Source organism: Hylobates moloch, unplaced genomic scaffold, assembly GCF_009828535.3.
Source record: "Hylobates moloch isolate HMO894 unplaced genomic scaffold, HMol_V3 SCAFFOLD_11, whole genome shotgun sequence".
NCBI classification, from domain to species: domain Eukaryota; kingdom Metazoa; phylum Chordata; class Mammalia; order Primates; family Hylobatidae; genus Hylobates; species Hylobates moloch.
In genome coordinates, this window is record NW_026652286.1 from 7537257 (window position 1) to 7553332 (window position 16076).

Consider the following 16076-nt stretch of genomic DNA (forward strand, 5'->3'; position numbering starts at 1 on the left):
TGTGAATGCATAAAACTGAATAGCTTCTAAGAGAACCCAAGTTACCTCTTGAATGCTTTGTTGCTTAGAAATTTCTTCTGCCAGATACCCTAAATCATCTCTCTCAAGTTCAAAGTTCCACAGATCTCCAGGGCTGGGACAAAATGCCACCAGTCTATTTGCTAAAGCATGGCAAGAGTGACCTTTACCACAGTTCCCAACAAGTTCCTCATATCCATTTGAGACCACCTCAACCTGGTCTTCACTGTCCATTTCACTATCAGAATTTTGGTCAAAGTCATTCAACAAGTGTCTAGGAAGTTCCAAACTTTCCCATACTTTTTTGTCTTATTCCGAGCCCTCCAAACTGTTCCAACCTCTGCCTGTTACCCAATTCCAAAGTCACTTCCATATTTTCAGGTATCTTTATATCAGCACCCAACTCCTGGTACCAACTAACTATATTATTACATTCTCAGCCTGCTATGAAGAACTGCCTGTGGCTGAGTAATTTATTTAAAACAGAAGTTTAATTGACTCACAGTTCCTCATAGATGGGAAAGCCTCATGAAACTTACAATCATGGCAGAAGGCACCCCTTCACAGGGTGGCTGGAGAGAGAATGAGATGCTTAGAAAAACCATCAAATCTCATGAGAATTTACTCACTATCATGAGAACAGCATGGGGAAACTGTCCCCATGATTCAATTACCTCCACCTGGCCCCACCCTTGACATGTGAGGATTATGGGGATTATAATCAAGGTGATTTGGGCAGAGACACAGAGCCAAACCATATCAGACCCCTTGGGGCCTCCTGAAAATCTTAAAAGAAGTTTAAGAATTTTTTCTCTCTTTTCTCACTGATTCTGATATGTGGTCCATTCTCCTTCCTCACTATCTCAGATAAGTAGAAAGACGCAGTAGAAGGTAGAAGCAATGGTTGGAGCATCCGGCCCTGCTCCTAGCTGGACATGAGATTTTAGGGAGCTACTCTGTCTCCCATGAGCTCTTGTTTTCCATCTATTAAATGAGGACATTGGGTTGTGTGATCCTGCTATCTCTTCCTATTCTTTAGTGCTGTTACATTTTTTAAACACTACTTTCTCTGAGCCTCATTTTTCCTATCTATAAAAATGGGAAGAACGCCTACCTCATAAGGTGACTTGAAGGATTAGAAGATAGTAATCAAGTATCTCTTCCTATACACGTCTATTTCCTTCCTGAATTTAGTTAGCAAGAGTTCACAGAGCAAGTTGAGATAAAGAGTATAACACTATTTGAATCTATTTGAGTTCAATATTTTATATAGTAAGTGAATTTTGGGTAGTAAGTATTCATTAAATGTTTTTAGTTCCTAGATATCTATGAAAGCAGCTTACATAAAAGGCAACCCTCACTAAAGATTTACCCTTGTTTCCTTGACCCTGAGGCTTAAGACAACCTTGTTCAGCTTTGCAGCCCTGGCACCTAGCATAGTACCTAACAGTCAGAAGGTGCACAGTGGATGTTTGTGGCTTTCAGGAAAGTAATAAGACCCTGCTAAGCCTTTTCTGTAAAATATTCAATAATATCTATCCCCAATTGAGTTTTTGTAAAGAATGGTCAAAAGATCAAATTCAAAACAGTTAAAATCACAACTCTCATACAGATATAAAATGAATAGACATTAAAGACTTTTCGTAGCTCATTTATCAATGAGAGAACTGCAGTATTATAGCAACTTCAGAGGAAAATCCAAAATAAAGACATGCATAAATAAGAAATATTGAAATGGATATATAAATGCAAGCAAAACTAGCTTCTTCCACGGTGGAGAAGGAAGTCAAATGAATCACACTATTGAACAGAAAAAAATTGCCTACAGAGAAAAATTATTTTGCATTTCTAGCAGTTATTTACAATTTGCAGAGTTGTAAATTCTATAGACTTCTTCCATAGAATCACCTTCTGATAAGCAGAAGGGTGTGCTAAATATATAGTTTTCCATTGATGCACCAATTTTTCCCTATTGAATAAATTAGACAATGCATGGAAATTGCTTAACTGGTACCTAGCTTATAGAGGATCTCCAATAGATGGATACTTTATTAAATTTTAACAGTGGCATATGCCAGTGGTAGATTAAGTGTCTTCTAGTATTTCATAAATTGAACAAGAATTGGACAATCACTTATTCTACTTTCCAACTTTGGTATTCATTCTCCCATGTAATTCAGGACATTTTTCTTTCTTTTTCTTTCTCTCTCTCTCTCTCCTCTTCCCCACCCCCATCTCTTTTTAATTAGTTCTACTATGTTTTCTTACTATGTACCATGAAGGATCTGCAAATTGCTGAATATGTTAAGACACTTCCCTCTAGACTTACACATTATCCTAAATATTCCTCTAATAAAACAGAATGACACTGATCAAAACTAAGTCTGAGAAAAAATTTACAAAGACTTTATTCATAAACTTGTGGCAAGGGGATACCTCTGCTATATCTTTCATTTAAGCAAAGTTTCCAAAGTGTTAGGAAGAGGAGTAAATTTTAGGGTGTAAAATGCGAAAATAGTCAGACTTACCTGATTGGCAAATGTTCTATTAAGATGGGATTTTGGAAACTAGAGAGACTTTCTAAATGGTACATTTTACAAGTATTTGTTGGCTACAAGGGGGCACTTGTGCAGTTTGGGGATGTTTCAAATGAGAGAAGTTTAATGTGAGAGGCAGAGGGTTTTCTGTGGCTGGCTATTTTCAGGAACAAGAGGGCATTAATGGGTGGTTTGTCATGTCATAATGATTCTTATGGGCTGGTCAAAGAGAACTACCATGGCTGACAGTTTCTTAATAAAAACTAGTTAATATAAGAGACTGTTAAATAAGTAATATAGTTCAGATGCACTGGAAGTTATTTTTGTTAAATTTAGTTAAAAGAGTACTGTGAATTCTAAATAGATGTGCAATTTCAGGCCAAAACAAATGTAATGGAGAAAAAAATTATGTGATGTCAAATAACAAAATTTCAACAATTTGGGTTTCACAATCTAATTGACTTTTTTTTTTTTTTTTTTTGAGACGGAGTCTTGCTCTGTCATCCAGGCTGGAGTGCAGTGGCGCAATCTCGGCTCACCGCAAGCTCCGCCTCCCGGGTTCATGCCATTCTCCTGCCTCAGCCTCTGAGTAGCTGGGACTACAGGTGCCCGCCACCACGCCCGGCTAATTTTTTGTATTTTTAGTAGTGATGGGGTTTCACCATGGTCTCGATCTCCTGACCTCGTGATCCGCCTGCCTCGGCCTCCCAAAGTGCTGGGATTACAAGTGTGAGCCACCGTGCCTGGGCTTCTAATTGACTTTTATTAGTTATTCATGAATTGGTCAGCATCTCATCTATAAAAATAGGAATGCACTTCATTGGATATAGCAGAACAGTCAGTTTTTGAAAGGTAGCTTGAGCAGAAACAAGGAAACAGCATATACATAAAAGAAGATTGGTTAATGTCAGGTTACTTTCCTTGTTAGGAAAGTAAAGACAGTTATCATGCTGGGTCAAGATGACTGGCCCTTTTTCAGATGGTTTATGTGAATCTCTTGTTATTTTGGAAAAAAAAAAAGGACCGTTTGGAGATTTTCCTGTTTTATAAAATATTACTTCATCTGCATGACACTTAACATGAGTGGCTCCATTTTGCTTTGGTCTACTGGGGCCTATTGCAGGAGTTTAGTCCAAAACAACAGCCTTCTATAAATTTTATTTAATAGTCGTTAAGGTGTTTCATCATAATTATGATATACTGTGACAGGAAATTCATTATCTATTTTTTTTTTTGGAATTCTTCATTAGCCTCGTGCCAAAATAACTCTTTTCATTTGTCTTAGGCCAGATTCAACATACAAAATATTTTGATATTAATTATTTAAACAAAACAAAGCAATAATCAATGGTCTTCCCCACCATCTGACTAAAACAAGAGAATATGGTATTCGGTTTAAATGGACTTATTATCTAACTTCCCCTATTTATAAGTCTTTGCTTTACAATTTGTTGCAGGAAGTCAGGGACCCTGAATGGAGGGACTGGCTGGAGCTGTGGCAGAGGAACATAAATTGTGAAGATTTCATTTTAATATGGACATATATCAGTTCCCAAATAATACTTTTATAATTTCTTACTCCTGTCTTTACTTGAATCTCTGAACATAAATTGTGAAGATTTCATTTTAATATTGACATTTATCAGTTCCCAAAATTAATACTTTTATAATTTCTTATGCCTGTCTTTACTCTCTTAATACTGTTATCTTCACAAGCTGAGAATGTATGTCACCTCAGGACCACTACTGTGTTAACTGTACAAATTGATTATAAAACATGTGTGTTTGAACAATATGAAATCAGTGCACCTTGAAAAAGAACAGAATGACAGTGATTTTCAGGGAACAAGGGGAGACAACCATATGGTCTGACTGCCTGCAGGGTCAGGCAGAATAGAGCCATATTTTTCTTCTTGCAGAGAGCCTATACATGGAAGTGCAAGTAGGGAAGATATTGCTAAATTCTTTTCCTAGCAAGGAATATTAATAATTAAGATCCTGGGAAAGGAATGCATTCTTAGGGGGAGATCTATAAACGGCCGCTTTGGGAGTGTCTGTCATATGTGGTTGAGATAAGGACTGAAATATGCCCTGGTCTCCTGCAGTACCCTCAGGCTTACTAGGATTGGGAAATTTCTGCCTGGTAAATTTTTGGTCAGACCAGTTCTCTGCTCTTGAACCCTGTTTTCTGTTGTTTAAGATGTTTATCAAGACAATACATGCACAGTGAACATAGACCTTTATCAGTAGTTTTGTTTTGCCTTTTGTCCTGTTTTCTCAGAAGCATGTGATCTTTGTTTTCCTTTTTGCCCTTTGAAGCATGTGATCTTTGTGACCTACTCCCCATTTGTACACCCCCTCCCCTTTGGAACCCTTAATTAAAACCTGCTGGTTTCGTGACTCAGGTGGGCATCACGGTCCTACCGACATGTGAGGTCACCCCTGGAGGCCCAGGTGTAAAACTCCTCTCTTTGTACTCTTTTTCTTTATTTCTCAGCTGGCTGACACTTATGGAAAATAGAAAGAACCTATGTTGAAATATTGGGGTTGGGTCTCCCAATTACAATTTGACAAATGAGGCTAACAAAAGCATCTGCTAGACAGTGTGGATAGCAAGATCTTAAGAAATATTACTGTGCTGACTGAATACAATAATATATGTAAAAGCAATTCACATAGCCCAGGCCCATGGTAACATCTCAGATGTTAAATTCCTTCCACCTTCTTAGGGCATGCAGTGACAAGCAAATTTTAATTAAAACTATTATATTGAGTCTCTAATCAATAAACTTTTATTTAGTCTTTACCAGTCACCCGGAGATCTACTACTAGGTATAACTGTATTTACAAAATGACCATAACATTTGATATAGTTTTTAAAAGAGAAAACTTTCCCATTACTTTCTATCATACAAAAAATAAAAACGGTCAGTGTGTGTGTGTGTGTGTGTGTGTGTGCGTTTTAATTTCTTTTTTAGTGCAAGTTCTAGGTGTTAAAATCTACCAGCATTTATTGACCATTAAATAATACTAATTATATCTTTTTCTTCTACTTTATGTAGGAGTTACTGGAAAAGCAAGAATAACTTATGCGGATTAACAATATGGAAACATCCTGAAACTACTTTGGAATCGCCATAAATTAAGTGGGTTCAAGTTTTGCAAACAGAGAAACGGGTCCATGAACAATTTGCTACAGGTAAGTGAGAGGTATAATTTTTTCCATGAGAATCCTTCAAAGATTCATTGACTATGGGGTTGTTAATTACATTTCAGATCATTATAATCCTCCTTTGGTACAGCTGAGAGCTTCTTTTCCCTCCCGAATGTACACATATGGATGCCGGGATATGGCTAAATGTCTGGCCATTTCATCTTGTTCATTTGGGCTTCAGACAGTTACAAAAGGAGAAAGCAGGGGGAAAAAGTTGCCACCTCATAAAACTTTTACCAGTAGTGATTTATGCAGAAGGGCGGGAGTCAAACTCTTTCTCAAACAGATGTTTCTGAGCACTACACCAGGAGTTGAAAGAGTGGCAGATTGTCCTGCTTGGGATTCAGAATGAAACAGGCAGACAAATAGTGATGCCCCGGCTCCTTTTCTTTGAAACTGGGGCAGTGGTTCAATCATTAATATGGAACAAAGTGTTTGGGAATGGTAGCTGTCTTTCGATTCTCTCTTTGAAAACCTGGGGAGATTGGAAAGCTTTATGTGGTGACAGCATGAAAATATTTTCTGTTGGGCTACTGGAAAGGTTGTACTTGTCTGAATGAACCAGTGGGGAAGAATGAAAGTCTGAGTGACTCAAAGCAAGTGGCAGTTTGTAAGCTGGAGGATTGGGTTGTGGCATCCTCTGTAGTTAATAATTGCTATACCATCAAGAGTCAAGGGGACTCACACCTAGAAATAGAAGCCATCGGCTCTGCAAAATTGAAACAATCTCCTTTTTCATTTGTGGGATTTCACGGTGTTGAGGAAAAAAAAAGATCAAATTATAGTGACATTAAGCACCATTGTAGAGGAGAAGTTTGTACTTTCCCTTTTACTGGCAAATACTTGAGTTATTTGTGCTGCTGTAAGGCATAAGTAGAAACGTCGTAAGTGGACTGGAAATGAAGGTAGAAAGTATTGCTCATGCATTTTCCTATTAATATTTAGCTCTCTCTCAGTTGCATTTATAACAGCTATCTGTCCTACATTCGTAACTCATGATCCTCCCAGAAGATAACCCTTTCTTTCATCAACTCCATCACATTATGTAGATTAAGCTGAATGGAAGATATGTTAACCTGTCTTCAGGGATATCACTTTGTTTGGAGAGTCACATAAGAACCTAGCTATGGAGGTGTTTGCAAGTGTGAAGTGCTCTCTAAAAATGAGGAAGCAATGGTAAGGTAAACATAAGGTACCAGCCACTCAAGGGAAATATCAATCAAAAAGAGAGAGAAGACTTGGCCGGGTGCAGTGGCTCACACCTGTAATTCCAGCATTTTGGGAGGCCAAGGCAGACAGATCACGAGGTCAGGAGATCGAGAGACTACCCTGGATAACAGGGTGAAACCCCGTCTCTACTAAAAATATGAAAAATTAGCCAGGCGTGGTGGCGGGCGCCTGTAGTCCCAGCTACTCGGGAGGCTGAGGCAGGAGAATGGCATGAATCCGGGAGGTGGAGCTTGCAGTGAGCCGAGATAGCACCACTGCAGTCCGGCCTGGGCGGCAGAGTGAGACTCCATCTCAAAAAAAAAAAAAACAGAGAGAGAGAGAAGATTTGAATCTTTCTTTTTAAAAGCATATGTAATTGTCTTTTTTTCCTTGCCGTCAAACTTTGTCTTTCTATTTATACACAGGGAAGGATGCTGTTCCCTTAGGCTCTTTTGTTTATTGAGAAAAAAGACTCATTTAGGTGACCCATGTAAAAAGGGAATTTTTATGGCAACATGCGTGGGCTGGAACTGAAACCAAATTAAGAAACAAGAATAAAAAAGAAAGGCAGTTCTAGAAGCTTCTTATATGCTTGTGTCATTCTTATGAGCAACAGGAACTTTAAACTTTTGCAACTCTCTTCTCCCTGAATGTCTATTCATTTCTGTTCTTTTTTGTTTCTGATTATTTTTCTTAGCCTTTTAATAATTGTTCCTCTTAAAATTTTGCCTTGCACATAGCCTATCATGGCCTCTGCAGCTGCTTTCCCTTTAACAGCTTCAGCTCCTGCTGCTAATGACCTGTGTGAATCAGGTTACATTCAGGAAACAGAAACTACACCATTTATTTTAATAGGCAGAATTATCAAAGAATGGTTAGCCAGTTATTGGCGAATAATAAAGGCAAAAAAAACACTGAGGAATCATAAAGGTAGTAATTACAGGAAGTGGATATCCTGGATGCCGGGACAAAAGTAAGAGTCAGAGATTATTAGAATTTAGAATACTGGAGGAGGGGCTTTGAAGAAAAGGAATACAGGAGTCTTGGGTGAGGGTGTTCTCCGCGAAATAGAGGGATTTTAGAAGCTCGGCAAGGACTCCACAGAGCTAAGAATCTTTCCTTTAAGGACAGGCTGCCAGCTGGGGCTGTACCCCAGAAGCTCGGATTGGGGTACCCACGGAGCTGGGATGCAGAATTTTGTGGGGGATGGTACTCAGCCATTGTTACAGCCTGAAAACTAGAAAGGAATCCACAGGCAAAGCTGGAATCACATCTCTGAGGAAGGGGCACCAGCCAGCTAGTGCTGTTTTATCACTAGGAAAGAGTGCGATTAGGTTTTTTTTTTTTCTTCCTGAATTGTAGAAAAATGTATAAAATAGAATCAACTGCTTCGCAGTGGCTACTGAGATCAACAGGGTGACATTGTCAGAAGCAGGAAGCACTTTCTTCTTCCCTCTCAAGCTTCTATTCTCCCTCTGTATCCCTGTATTGGCAAACAGGGAGCCAGGTGGCAAAGGAAAATATATGCTTTGCACTGACCCAGACCCAGCATCTCAAAGCAAGAGGAGGGTGGACTTGAACTGAGAGATCGTAATGTAATAACAAGCACACAGCCTATTCTGTGTGTGTTTATGTTTGTGTGTGTGTGTGTGTGTGTGTGTGTGTTTAAATTTTCAAAAGAGAGAATATGACTGGCTCAATTCACCTGATCACTGAGATCATAGCATATGACTTAATTAAAATTTGCTTGACTTTTGGTCAAGTGCCGTTCCTGATTTAGTCAAGTGGCATTAGATTGAGGGTTATGGCAGAATTCTATAGAAAACATGGCCACTTAGGTATCAGGGCTATAAACTGAATGGTATTCCTTAAAATCAACTAAGGACATTCATATGATTGCCGTGCAGTAGAGATACAAATATGTAGATGTCATATTGCTGATGACTGAATTTTTAATTCAACTTTTTTGTTTTTAAAATATAGTCATAAAAAAAAATAACACAGAGATCCCGAGTGCCTGTTCCCCCTTTATACCCAATGATAATATCTTGCAAAACTACATAGTACAATACTATAACCAGAATATTGATATTACTACAGTCAACATACAGGTCATTTCTATCACCACAAGGGACCCTCCTGTTGCCCTTTTCATAGCCACATCCACTTCGTTCCTACCTCTAACTTCCCTTTTAAACACTGACAACTTCTCATCTGTTCTCTATTTCTGTAACTTTGTCATTACAAGAATGTTATTTAAATGTAATCACACAGTATGTGGCTTGTGGGCATTGGCTGTTTTCACTCAGTATAATTCTCTGAAGATTAATCCAGGTCATTAATAGTTCATTTTTTTCTATTGACTAATATTTCTTGGTAAGGATATACCACAGTTTGTTTAATTATTTACCTGTTGAAGGATGTCTTGGTTGCTTCTAGTTTGGGACTATTATAAAGAAATTCACTATAGGTATTCATGTAGAGACATTTTGTAAATATAAGTTTTTATTTTGAGGGAAAAAATGGCCAAACATGCAATTGCTGGGTTGTATGGTAGTTGCATAATTAGTTTTTAAAATTAACTGCTGAAGAGTTTTCCAGAGTAACTGTAACTTTTTACATTCCTGTCAGAAATGTACAAGTGATCCAGTTTCTCAATAGCCTTGGCTGCATTTGTTGCTGTCATCATTTTTTATTTTAATTATTCTGATAGGTATGTCACAATAACTCCTTGCAGCTTTATTTTTCACTTTTATAATAACTAATGATGTTTGACATCATTTCATGCACTTATTTGCCATCTGCATATCCTTTTAACCAAAATATCTGTTCATGTATTTTGCCCAACTTCTCATTGGATTTTTTGGGGTTCTTTTTACAGCTGCATTTTGAGTTTTTTTATGTCTTCTGTATATTAAACATTATAAGATAGCTAGTTTGCAAATATTTTCTCTCAGTCTGTAGCTTGTTCTCTCATCCTCTTAAGCCTTTTACAGAACAAAAGATTTTAATTTTGATGAAGTCCCATTTATCAGTTTTGTGCTTTATGGCCATGCTATTAGTTTCCAGTCTAAGAACTCTTTGCCTAGTTCTAGACTCCAAAGTTTAGCTTCTATGTTTTTTTCCCAAAAGTTTTATAGTTTTATTTATTAGTTATAAGTGCATAATCCATTTTGAATTAATTTTTATGAGGTATGAAACTGAAGTCAAATTTTATTTTATTGTCTATGGCATTTGCTGGGTGTCCATTTGCTCTCCTTGGTATTAGCATCTAATGACTTTTTTTCCATTTCATTTAAAGTCTCCCTGATTGTTGGTGGAATAAGTAGTTTGCAGTTGAAACCTAGACATTTGAGTATGATATTATGAGATTCTGGATATTGTTTAAACCTTCAGTTTTGGTTGGCTTTCTCCAATATGCTCTAGTAGGGGAAGTGGGAGTAGAATTAAATGGCAGTTGGAGGTAGAAGCTCATGTTTCTTCACCTGTTCTTTGCTTATATGTGAGTGGGCAGGGCCTCTTTATTACCGCTGGCATGGACAGGACTTCCAGCTCCCATTAGACTTCCACTGATAACCTCCCTGGCTGGGAGGAATAGGAATACCTTGTAACTGTTACCAACTTGTTCACCACTGACACCATGCTGGTGCGGGGAAGGGGGTTGGGTATTGGTGTCATTATTCCAGGGTGGTGGTGAAAGTCCTGCCTCTCCTCTAAGCCTAGTTTGATACCATCCCAACATATAGGAATGGTAGGGGTAGAAGTTCAGGATCCCTGTGTTATCTCCACTGATGATACAAAGGGTGGAGGGTGGCCTGGTTACTGCCTGGCAGGGATGAATGTCCTGGCTTCTATATGATCTTCTTTGACACTACCCTGATGGAAATTGGGGAGACCTTCTCATAGCCTGGTGAAGGTAGAAATGTAGATTATTCATTAGGGCATTGATGGCCTAGGTAAGGATAAGGCCATACATTTTTCTCTTATGTATGTGTGGATGAAAGTGTTAATTGCCTCAAGTGTTTCTGTCTTATTAAATTGCCCTATCCTTGTCCTTTGGCCAGAGAGAGTCAAATGTTGTTTCTCTGTGTGTGTGTATATATATGCACCTACTGTCATTTCTGGGCTTCTGATCTCTTCAGCTCCAAATCTGGGATATATGGAGCCAAAACAAAAATCCAGGAACTCACCACCATCACCACCATGTCATTACTTGGATCCAGAGCTTCTTGTATAGTCTTCCTTCTTCACTCTACTTTTCAAGGTCTTATGCATTTTTCAAATATAATGTCTGGGATTTTTGGTTGCATTTAATGGGATAAATGGGGGAAAAAGGTCTATTTTATCCTTCTGTAAGTGGAAGTCCCTTGGAAGCATTTTTGTAGATATTTTGATGGCTCTATTTTGATGTCTAAAATGTTAGCATAATAATCAAGGTGGAACTATGAATTTACAAAAGGAAAAGAAAATTCTACTAAGTTTATTTTCTGGCAGGGTTGGATTACATGCAAAACCATCTTAAAGAGATAATTGCCTTAGATGGTCGGAGCTTGCAAATAATTGTTCAATGAGAGAATAATTATTACATGAATTCATTTAACAAATTGGTCTATGTGTTAAATATTCTGGGTGCTGAGGGGACCATAAATATGTATGATACAGAAATAATTATCAAGTAATACAGGGCCATTAACAGTGATAAAATAGATCAACATAACTATAACATACAAGGTAAAAGTTGTATTTCATCTCTCAGAGCAAGGCAGTGGCTTGTTCATCTTTGACTGCTGCTAGTGCCTAATGTAGTACATTAGTCATCACACATGGCTAGCTATGGGAGTTAACAGAGGGAGAGAGATCACATTCAGCTGATGGGAAGTAATCTGTTTTATGTCTTCCAAAACTTCTACAGAAAAGGAATTCTTTAACATTTCTAGATACAATATGTTCACATTTCAAATTTCTTTATTCTTTTTCAAGTTAGCGAATTATTTCTGTAAAATCCTATCTCTACAAATGAACTCAAGTGATTACTGTTCTCATTTTGGTAGCAGCAGAAGAAAGACAAACATCATTCTTTACACATATACTTGTATATATTTTAAATTAAATGCCTTAAATCATACACTCTCTTGTCCCAACTGTCTACTGCAATAGCTTCATATTATACCAGATAGAGAGACTGGTAGTCTTTGGGTCAAATGTCAATCCCACCCACCCATCACACACAAGCAAAAACAAAATGATTACAATGAGTTTAAAAACAAAAAAAAAGCAGTCTGTGGTGACAGGATTTACATGGCTGTCCTTGAAAATGAGCATTAATTTTAACCTGAAACATCACCCAAGGAAGGGCTCTGAATTTTGTCAATTTATTATAAGGTCTATGAAGCTAGGGAATCACATAAACAATGACTTTCCAGGTACCTAAGGAAATAACTATTCACAAATATAAAAACGCCTTGACAGAAAGTCAGAGTCACAGCTAACAAACTCCCCAGCACTTCACTCTTGGACCAGGGATGCCAGAGGCAAAGCAGCAAGAGCCCTGAAGGAGAGCAAGCAATAATGCTGATGCTACAAACCCTGATGGAGCAAAGGTAAGCCATGTTTAATGCAAGGCAAGGGGATTGCTGAGAAAGCAAGAGAGGTCTCTGCTCAGAACAGGCAGAGAGAAAAAGACCTCTTTCTGACCTACATTATAAACTCTTAGAGAGCATCAACTTTGACTTTGTATTTTGATAAGGCAATGTATTCTTAGGGGGCTTCCTAAATAGTGAATACACAAGATTAATAATAACAATAGTAAAATTCTGATTTTTATTCCGTTGGCTTGCTCTTTGAGTTAAAAGCTTTTCATGAGTGCCTAGAGCTATAAAATAAATAGAAAGAGTGAGGTTTGAAGGATGATTTTTTACTTTACCCTTAAATTTATATTTACAAGCAATTTGCACTGAAGAATGAGAATAAGAATAGCACATTAAAATAGGTCAAGTATATTTATTCTTGTACACTTTATTTTATAGAAATTCACTTTGATAGGTTCCCTATATAGAAAATTAGGCTTAGAACTCTAAACTTAAAACCCCCAACATTTGGAATATTATGGAAGTAATTTTATCTGCCTTAAACTTCGTAGTTGCCACAAATGGAAATATTCAGAGTGCCATATAGTACTCAATATAAACAATAGTCTATGTTAACAGAAAACTATCCTATTACGTGGGCTTCAAGATTCACAAGTTTATTAGATTTTTTAAAATTTACCATGGTTTTTGTGTGTGTGTGTGATGGAGTCTCGCTCTGTCCCCCAGGCTGGAGTGCAGTGGCGCGATCTCGGCTCACTGCAAGCTCCGCCTTCCAGGTTCACGCCGTTCTCCTGCCTCAGCCTCCCGAGTAGCTGGGACTACAGGCGCCCGCCACCACGCCCGGCTAATTTTTTTGTATTTTTAGTAGAAAGGGGGTTTCACCATGTTATCCAGGATAGTCTCTCGATCTCCTGACTTCGTGATCTGCCCGCCTTGGCCTTCCAAAGTGCTGGGATTACAGGCGTGAGCCACCGTGACCGGCCAAATTTGCCAGGTATTCTTACGATGTATTTTTGAATCTGATTGTTTTCTATTCAGAATTAAAATATCATTTAAAAATATATATTGGTATTATGAAACACAATAAGTATTATTATTAGAAACAGAAACAAAAAAACAATTTTTTGGTTAGGAAGAGAGATTCCTATTGTTATAACCTATTTAAAATACTATGGGTTTGTTTTGTCCTTTTTTTAAGAAAAAAATAGAAAACATATAGTTTATATTTGTTTCTCTAGGTATTTGAAAAGCTTCAACCCTTGAAGAAAAAAATATTGCACCTCTTTAAAAAGGACCTAACATAATAGAGGCAGTAGTTCATGAGAAAAGACAAATCTAAAAATTTGTATTTCAGAATATTTCTTCCCTCACTGCAGTAAAACAAAATAGGATAGAAATAAAAGGACTTGTATGAGTTAGTTCGAAGGTAAAAAGCCCATGAGAAATATCTTAAGAAAATATTTATTTTCAAAGCTAAGCTAGAAATATAAAAGCTAATAAAATATTAAAAATATTAAAAATACGTTTAAAAGAGTGGCAGCCACTATTTATTGCCATCATCCTGAATGCGATTTCACAGTTTTTCTGACTGTGTGATACACGATTTAGCCAGTTTTTCTAAGCTACCTTCACATGACCTAGTTAAGGTCCAAGAAGTGATAGGTAAGCAACTGAGAGTATATAATCAGAGTGATTGTATCTCCTTGATATATTCTGACTTATCAAACATAATTTCAGAAGTTTCCAGGTGGATCTGAAGAATCTTTTGGAAAAAATAAAATAAAATCACTCTATGTGAAGGCTCCAATCCTGCTTAATCCACTAGGTGAAACAGTCATAATATTGGCAGTGCATCAGTTTCCCCCTCAACTTTTTCTTATCCAGTGACAAATATGCTGAAAAATCACAGGAATTCGTTATGCTTGATTTCTTAGATTTTACATCTTTAAGCTCCATATTCATGTTGCAAATACAAGGAAATGTCACTGCAGTAAAGCAAAATGTTTCACAGAACACATTTACTGTTCAAGAAACCACATCATAAAGCAGAAATTTTAAGGCAGTAAAACAATTTGAGACAAACATTCTATTCAACCAAATGGTATGCATCTATTACAGAGAGTGACTCCTAAATTGAATGCCTTGCACAAAGAAGGCGCAGCAATAACAAATTGTTGAGCCGATGGGTGTTTATTTCATCTACTTGAAAATAACAAGGTAGAACCAATGGTATACTGAAAAATCAGCTTTCTAAGAACAATTCTGGCTCTAATTTGTAGTATGTGTAATATTTGCATGTTTTGTGGTGTGACTACTGCCCCTATAGCCATTTCACCCACCGATGTGATGTCACTGAAGTCTGAGTTGAGAAGAGAAGTGTAAAATATTCTCTCACAGGCTAGTGCAGGCCAGTGCGATGGGGCTTCAGTATTCTACTGGTAAAACTCTGATTTGCCTTCATTTGATTTGGCAAAAGAAAATTATACCACATGATATTATATTTGATAATTAGCTGAATTGATTTTGATGGAAACTAGAGGGTTTTTTTTTTTTTTCCAACAACCATAACAAAGTGTTACTTTTTGGGGGTAGGATATCTGCAAGATGAAAAGTTGTAAGAATTCCTCCCTAGGAATTCTCATACTTTCGATAGGAAATAAAAACCAGGGAAGGCCTTGAGTATTTTCCTGAAGTTGAAAAAGAAATCTCCTTAACAAAGGGCCACCAACTTCGGAGCCTCGGAGCTGTTAAGCCTGCCTTGAAGAATCCATATTCTTGGCCACTACACGCTGAAAAATTGAATAGGGAAGCCCTAGGCAAGGCACTCTTTTAGCAACATCGTATAAGTCTTATAATTTACAAAATCCTTCCGATTCCTCATGATGCTAAACTACTTTTGAAGTCAAGAAATGTAGTGCATCAAATAATTTTTAAAAAAGAAAAAAAAACTCGACCAATTGAAAAAACCATTCATTATAGACCTTCTATGGATTAGACCCTGAGCTGGATGTTGACACATGTATTATTTTATATATTTTAATTAATTCATGTGCCTTCATTCTTTGTGGAAAAAAGTAGAACTTCTTCCATTTAATTAAGATTGAAAATGGCATCCCACAGGTTATTAAAAATATTTTAATAACAGCAATAGCAATCACCATCTGCTTCATGTATACTATGTCCTAGGCATTGTCACATTTACCATTTTAGTTAACATCCTTAAAATTATTTCTATTTTATAGATGAGACAAATAAGATTATGACTAAGAGAGACTTAAGCACAAGTTTAAGTGCCAATGAATTACAGAGGAAGAAATGGAACACAAGTCAGTAATTCTCCAGATACATGCATTGCTTAGCATGTGTTGATTAATTCAGTAATTCCACAAATGTTTATTGAGCACTCTCCATGAGTCAGACACTATTCTTGGCTTTGGAGATATAGCAGAGAACAACACAAATATAAATATCAACCCTCACATACCCATATTTTAGTGGACAGAGACAGTC

The 16076-nt window shown here is 37.2% G+C and overlaps 1 protein-coding gene across 3 annotated transcripts in view; it reads left to right on the plus strand.

The window, feature by feature from the left end:
• The window catches only part of LRRC4C (leucine rich repeat containing 4C), a 1410106-nt gene that overhangs the window by 847225 nt on the left and 546805 nt on the right, over positions 1-16076 (plus strand). For all 3 annotated transcript variants that reach the window (XM_058446767.1, XM_032166235.2, XM_058446766.1), the window contains one exon: positions 5618-5754. The gene's annotated coding sequence lies outside the window, so the exon portion shown is untranslated. The remainder of the gene's footprint in view (positions 1-5617; positions 5755-16076) is intronic.